Source organism: Harmonia axyridis, chromosome 3 (genome assembly GCF_914767665.1).
Source record: "Harmonia axyridis chromosome 3, icHarAxyr1.1, whole genome shotgun sequence".
Taxonomy (NCBI): domain Eukaryota; kingdom Metazoa; phylum Arthropoda; class Insecta; order Coleoptera; family Coccinellidae; genus Harmonia; species Harmonia axyridis.
The window spans coordinates 6,427,750-6,436,087 of record NC_059503.1 but is presented as its reverse complement, the minus strand read 5'-3'; positions in this window follow the sequence as shown (position 1 = coordinate 6,436,087).

The following is an 8,338-nucleotide window of genomic DNA, read 5'->3' as shown; positions in this document are numbered from 1 at the left end:
ACAGATAGAGGTGTATGAGTACTTTTCTTATCAGACCGCACATATCAAAAATATTTTGAATGAGATACGATAGTTTTCCTCCCAGCCTCAAAATAAACTACAAACCGCAAAAAAATGATACGCAAAAACTTTTCATAACTCGCGTTCTTCTAGTCCGTTTTTGATTAAATTTTGATATGATTTTGATGAAATTTTGTATGTCTATTCGGATCGTGGTTCCATAAGAATTTAAACTCTATATGATATATTTGCTCATAGGAAAACTTGATATTCTTGGCACTTCAATAAGTTTCCGTTCTACTGGTACTATTTTGATGAAATTCGTGAATATGAATTTCTCAATATTTTGCGTTCTAGTAAACCGATCTTGATGAAATTTCCTGTAATTCTCTAGATTTTCATAACTCGCGTTTTTCTAGTTTGATTTTGATGAAATTTTGATATGATTTTGATGAAATTTTGATTCGATTTTGATGAAATTTTGTATGTATATTCGAATCGTGGTTCTATAAGGATTTAAATTCTTTATGATATACTTGCTCATAGGAAAACTTGATATTCTTGGCACTACGATAAGTTTCCGTTCTACTGGTACTATTTTGATGAAATTCGTGAATATGAATTTCTCAATATTTTGCCTTCTAGTGAACCGATCTGGATGAATTTTCTGTAATTCTCTGGATTTTCATAACTCGCGTTCTTCTAGTCCGTTTTTGATGAAATTGCGATATGATTTTGATGAAATTTTTATCCGATTTTGATGAAATTTTGTATGTATGTTCGGATCGTGGTTCCATACGAATTTAAACTCTTTATGATATACTTGCTCATAAGAAAATTTGAAATTCTTGGCACTTCACTAAGTTTTCGTTCTACTGGTACTATTTTGATGAAATTTGTGAGTGTGAATTTCTCAATGTTTTGCGTTCTAGTTAACCGATCTTGAAGAAATTTCGTATGAGTATTTGTGTTGGGATATAAATGTATTTCGAGAAATTTCAGCTCTTCGCGTTATATGTTTCTTAAATGAGAAGTTCTGTAGTGCCTCAAGACCAAAAACATCACACTGTTGGGTATTGGATGTTGGTTTTTTGGAAAACAAAAATAGATCGGAGAATTTCATATTCTTGAAACTATACGAAGAGTTTGTTTTTTTTTCGTATTGTTTATTGGTTTATTACAAAGAGAGAAAAGTCTGCTGAAGACATGTCAAAAGAATACGGCGATTGTTTATTGGTAAAAAATTCATTCGAAATGTTGTTTCGTAAGATGTTGTACGAAATTCATCCATTACTTTGGATGAACCATTTAAATTGAAACTGAAATCAAAATGAACAGAATGTGAAACTAAATGAATATAGTTCTGTTTTATTTTTCTGCCTCATCAATTCAAACAATTACTATGATGAGTACTTTTTTTCGCGAGTTGATGATGCAACGTCAATTCTTATGTCTACGGAATTCATCATCCATTCAGGTGAACTCGAGTTATGTTACGAGTTATGAAACCGATTTCATTAGCAGGGGCACATGAAATCGAGGAGATCTTGCAAACGAAGAAGACTATGGCCCGGTGCACACATCCGATTTTTGCAGTTACGACACCGTTGCTGTGTCGTACTTGCGGCCTGTGGTACAAAGAATCAAATGGGAGCATGCACACTACCGGCCGTGTAGTTGCGACGTCGTAACTGCCAGCATACGGTCGTTTTTTGGTAGCATGTCCCTCTAGGCCGCAACTGTGCCGCAGTCGTACATGCGATCTCTCAGTACTCTATTCCAAATTGGCCTGCGCACACATACGACGTTTGTCGTGAGTTCGCACAATGGCAGAGAGGGAATTGGATATTGAGCTCTTCATTGAAGTGAATTGATCCGGCTCCGCAACCACGACGGTGTCGTATGTAGTGTGCATTGAATAGGTACGATACCGCAACGGGTGTCGTAACTGCAAAAGTCGGATGTGTGCACCGGGCCTAAATCATTCGAATTTCTCCACACAGTGCCATCTACAAATGTTCTTCTCACTTTTCAGTTCATCTTCCAGTTCAGTTAACGCCGTATCAAATCAAATTTTTTATGATGTATAAATACAGGGTGATACAACACGGTGGCCTATTAGACGTTTATGGAAAATTAATCTTAATCTTGTGCTGATAATTTACGCTTCTTTATTTCACACCAAGTATCAACAGACAGCTTATTTGAAGAGAATTTCAGCCATATGCCATAACTTGGAAAAAAACTCAACAGTTCTCGAGTCAAATGGTGCCGACAAGGACACACATTTTTTGTTGAATATCTTTGCAGAAAAAGTTTTTTTTCTAAAAAAACCTTTTTAATTTTCGATCCTACCAATACGAAGTATTAAAAGACATTATGAACTTGGACAATTCAAATTAATCATTTTATTTTTTATTCTTTCAGTTAATGCTACGCATAAAAAGAGGGGGTTACTCAAGCAAACCCTATACCTAAAATAAAAACTCCAAGAGTTATGGGGGTAGAACTTGAAATGAGAAAAAAGCGCAATTTCTAACTTAGTAGAAGTTGTCTGTGACTTCCGGACACCGGTTTTTTCTTATTTCAAGTTCTTCCTCGATAATTCTTAAAGTTTTCATTTTAGGTATAGAGTTTGCTTGAGTTATTCCCCCTTTTTTATGAAGAAACGGACTGCCCCCCTCCGGCTTCGCATGTTCTGTCAGGCAACCCAAAATACATCCTTCGAAGTGTCAAATTACACTCTTGCCCGCACTGGTTTCGCATGTTCTGTCAGGCAACCCAAAATACATCCTTTAAAGTCTCAAATTAATTCTCTAGGATTGTTCGCTGGATCGGAAAAGTCTTTTTTCTTTTCCGTGTGATTTTTTCGGAAATATTTAGTTGTATAAAACTTCTCATGACAGTGATGAACACAACTGAAAAAGAATAATCCAATTTGGCGCAGTCGTTTGGACGTGAAGCCTCTACATAATATACATAGAATAAGAGAACTTTTCATTTCTCGCCATTTTCCAATCTTCACTTTTTGCATTAAAACAGTTGAAGATATGAGGTTGAGGTTTTCAACCAAATTAATTATCTCAAAACTCGAGCCCGAGAATGTGCCAATCATTCTTTTATAAAAAGGGATTTTGAGATCCCCTCACTAGACAACGAATTTGGGACACCCGATACAAAATTCTTAGAATTCAATTATAAATCAAAATAAACAGAAAATGCGAAAATAAATGCCAATTAATAGTTCTTTGATACGATTGAAAAAATTGAAGACAAATAATTATTCAATTGCTCTGTCTTTACTTAATGGAATAGTAATTTACGTAACAAGTCCGGAAAATAGGGTTTTTTTGGACGAATAGACAAAATTCCAGGACGAGCGTAAGCGAGTCCTGGAAGTCTGTGAGTCCAAAAAAACCATTTTCGGTCGTGTTGCGTACAATATTTTTTCGGCAACCATGTAAAATAACACTATCGCTGCTGCTTTCCATATTTTATTGCGATTGCGATAAAAAAACATGCAAATTTTTGACAACTAATTTCATATGAACTGTCAGCCGTTACCTCGGTTGCTATGGATTCTATCATTGTTTAAGGAGAAGATAGTTGGTTACTCGCCCTGCAAAGGGCATTGGATGTGCGTATGTGGCGGTACCTATTAGAATTATGTGGCAAACTCAGAATTTTTGGGGTCCATCCTAATGCGCCCTCTAGGCGGCTATTTCTATAATCATTTGTCGGTAAAGAGGTTTCTACATTGGGTACAAAACTTGACGTGAAGAGTAAATAATCGGAGCCAAGTAAAGTAGAAACACTTCGATGTTTATGACCCAGGTTTCGAGCTTGGGATTTTATTGCTTTGGTCGTAACGGGGTTTGTTTTTGTTATCGGATTTCGCTCATTCTTACATACAGTTAGAAGGCTTCAAAAACACGGATTTTCAAGAATTTTTTTCGCGCAGACTATTCAATTTATTAATTTGAAAATTGGTGTACATACCTATTATAATAACCTTATAATATATTAACATATTTTTTATTTGTCAAAATAATCTTCGCGAATGTTGCTATCGCCGATCTCCTAGAGCTCCGCAAAAAAAACCAATTTTGCGGTGATCACAATATCTCTGGACCGGATTATCTGAAATGAAAATCGTGAAGGGAATGTATGATCTGATTTGCGTTTGAAAAGAAATACTGTGATTGGAGAAAAATAAGTATAAGACTAGTTTTTAGTTTTTCGAAAAGAGAATTTTAAATTTAATTAATTGATTATGTAAAATTGTTATCAGTGAATAGTTTCATGTCAAGGTTATCTACCTCAAATAGGTAACTAAAATATTGGAATACTGCCAAAAGAAAAAGAAAATTTGATTTAAAAAAACTATTCTCTTTTTTGTGAAAATCTCATTTGTTTTGTGATAGGACGTGAATATTTAATTTATGAATATACATATAAGACTTTTTCAGCTGAATATTTGATTCAAATTATATCGAATTTTGGTTTGCAAAGAGATTTTTCATGAAAAATAAAATTATAAAATTCCATATAAGTTTCCCCTCTCAGATCGGCGTTAAGCATTGAATAATATTGCTCAGGGCCCCCGCAAGGGACATCAACGCCCGCGTGCGGAACATATTTTGGCGCCCCTCGAAGGGGGAGGTGGAGAAAAGTACTACTGTATAATCGGAAATTTTTTTTTAAAGTTTTGTTGAGAATTTAGTATAGAATGGTTGAAAATCTATCAGCAACCTTCATTGTCTTAAGAACTTTATGGTGTTATTTGTGACATAATACATTTCAAATGTGTTTCAAAACTTAAGCTGTATTCTTCTATAAATTATTCATAAAGGCATAAACATTTAATTAGGATCAATCCAGAAATTGAATGGATGTTTTTCTAGATTTGGCTGCTGCAAATTCTTTTATATTATCAATCAATCAATTTTATCGAGTATCTCTTGCTCTATATCTAATTAAGATTGCTAATCCAGAAAATCTTTCTTGAGACATGGTAGACTTCAAATAGTTTTTAAAAATTTTTAATTCAGTGAATGATCTCTCACCAGAAGCAACAGACACAGGACGCAGGTAAAGTGAGAAGGATTCTTGAGGCAATACTAAGATTCGGTAGAGAAGAAGTTAGATTATTTTCAAAAATATATTGTAGAATTTCAAGAGGATTTTCGCTTCAGATAATGAAAACAATCCTAGGGCTCTTATCTCGTTGAATAAATCATTTTCTTTCATTTCAGTCTCTTTTTTTCATGTCATCAGTTAGCTTTTGTTGAAGAGCATGACAGCATTTCAATAGATATTTGTCATTTAATTTAAGAATATCACAAATAAAACAAAAAACGTTAACGTTATCTACTATTTAAGGAACTAAGTGTTTGATCCATTATTTTCTAAAAGAAATTTATTTTAAAAGCGATTTTTGGATCTTCCGTCTGTTCATAATCGAACAATTTTGGTTTATACTTTCGTCTTACAGTATATAATGGAGAAAAATCTTGAGCTATCTCAAGAACAGCCGCTAGTTTTCCAGCTCCCGCAAGTTTTTCCTCGAGAACATTATCATCCCTACAATTTTTGAAATGATCAACTAAATTCTTCAAATGGTTTTGGCACACTTTAATGTCAATCGCTACACTTTGCATCATGTTGCTTACAATATTAATCTGGAATGAAAAGTCATAAGAAATTATGATACTTCAAATAAATTTAAAAGAATGAATATTTAATAAAAGAGAACTTGCTTTATGTCTAGTTTTTATGTTGAAAGTATCATTTTCTGTTATTTCTAAAAGGCTATCACATATTTGAATAAAATGAAACTTTAGCATCGATTCTACTCGACCATCTAGTATCACTTAGGGGTTTTAGACGTAACTGAGGCATGGGCGCCCGCAGAAATTTTTCTCAGGGGGGGCAAAATGAAAATTATTGAAAAACGACCAGGCGTCCATGATTGTCGTAGGCGACATCAGTATTCCGTTTCTTTCTATTTCTGTATTTATATTTATCACCAGCGTCTACTCTCAATTTCAAAAGATCATTAAAAGTGGTACAGGGTGGACAAAATACAATAGTTTCGTGTGTGCTCATTAAATAACGCATAACATTCTTTATTAGTTAAATTAACAATATTATTAAAACTTTTCACGAAATTTATCCGGCAAAAAAGTGACTATACTTTTTTCCCGGATATATGTATAATCTTTACACTCACTTTTTTCCCGGGAAAAAAAGTAATTTCGAGAAAGTTATATTTTGTTACCTGTCAACAGAGATAGAATGTCTAATTTTTTTCCCGTGCCAAATTTTTTTTTTATTTCAGTCTGAAGGTAGGGCGACGAAGCTTTTAAAACAATATTATGACCAAAAATACGATTCGAACAATAGCTCTACCCTCAGAGTAAGAAGTAAACAGTTTACTTCTTACTCTGAGGCTCTACCCTTTTTCATGCAGCTAGCCGGCATGCGGCAAGGGTAATAAAAATGTATTGCGGCCAAGAGAATTTCTTCCAATGCCTGCTCGACGACAGAAAGATGAATAAAGATTGAACAAGAAACGCACTAGAGACATCTGTTGTTCACCATACCCAAAAATTAATACTCGTCTGAATTTTCAACATTGCACATAGGCAACCCATCATGTTGGGCCTCTTCCGGAGTGGCGCCCTCTAACGATATTGCCCAATTTCCTCCAATGATATTTGAACCGAAGTAACTAACTATCTTCTCCTTAAACAATGATTCTATGATTCTTTTCCGGCCTAGTCCGGGAAGTACGTACTTTCCGGACTAGGCCGGGAAATGCTACTTTCTCAGAGAAAAAGCGTCCGGGAAGTAAGCACTTCCCGGACGGTTGCCGAAAAAAACATTATCGAATGAAATAAAGACAAAATTGATTTCAACAAATTAAATAATGATGCATCATCGTAAAGGTCCACGTACCCCTCAAGTTACGTTATCCCGAGTTATGAAACCGTATTCCCCAGTAGGAACACATAAAATCGAGGAGATCTCATCAAATAAAGAAAGAAGGCAACCTAACTTACATCATTCGAATTTATCCACCTACCGCCATCTATAAACGTTACCCCCTACTCTTTCGTTCAGCATGCATCCAATAGATGGCCAACATGCATCAAATCCAACTGTTGAATATAAATTATTGATTTTCAACTCTTCCTCTCTTATCAAACCACCCTCACAATCGATATCATCCATTACGTCACAAACAGCCTCCTTCGTTCCTGATAACATTTGGAAATTCGAGCCCTTCGCATCCCTTCTTGAGGAAAATTGAAAGGAAATCTACCCCCTCTTCCACGAAGAAGAGGAATTTTCCTCAGCGGGAAATTCGAAGGGTTGCCGAGGTATCTTCTGGGGAAATTTTTCGAATAGGATTGCAGGAGCTGTAAGAGGTGTAGGAAATTTCCACCCCAGCAGGATCGATAACAGCCCTTATCTATGAAATTGCTTGTTATCAAATTAACAAGCCGGAAAATAGGCGATCAAATTAGTTCACCTATTTAATCTACCTTTTAAATATATAATCCTTATGGCATGTGGTTTTTTTGTTATCGTGAACATTGTTCCAATTTGTAGGAATTTTTTGAGATATTTGTTCGATATATTGTCGATTTATTTTCAATTTTCGTAAACTTTATGCGTTTTTAATTGGGGGATTATCATGCTGATTGTTAACGCCTGTTGAACAGCAATTTCGCTTTAAATGGGATTTTAAACGTTCTCCCCGGAAGTTAGACAATAGCTTTGGGATAAGGGATACAGAAAATGGAAGAAGTTAGGGAAAACCTCCATCGATTTTCCCGCAAAAAGGAAAGCTGACAAAGGAAAGAGTGAGCCCATTTATCTCTCTCTTTCAAGTGAGAGCCTTTCAAAGTTGAAAGAAAATATTGTTGCCTTAACTTAAGTGTTTTAATATCTTGCAAATACCTCTGATTAATAAAATTGTAATTTTCATCAACTTGATTTAATCAAAAATCAATCCTGCACATCTTAACATCTTTTAATTTGTGTAAGTTGGACAGGCTATTATTTAACACAAATTTTCGAACTCTGATGACGATATTGAAGAAAATTGGAGGTCAAAATCAATTATGTTCGTCCGTCGGACTGCCGTGTACACTATAACTCTCCAACGGAAATACTAGATACAGAAAACTTTCAAGGTTCAAAATCCGAATATGTTGGTTGTTATTGGAAAAATCCGATATAAAGGCTGTTTTTTTTTAGAGCTATAGAACTTTAAATTGCAATAAAACAACGATGGATTATTCGATTGACATGAATTTTATATATCCGC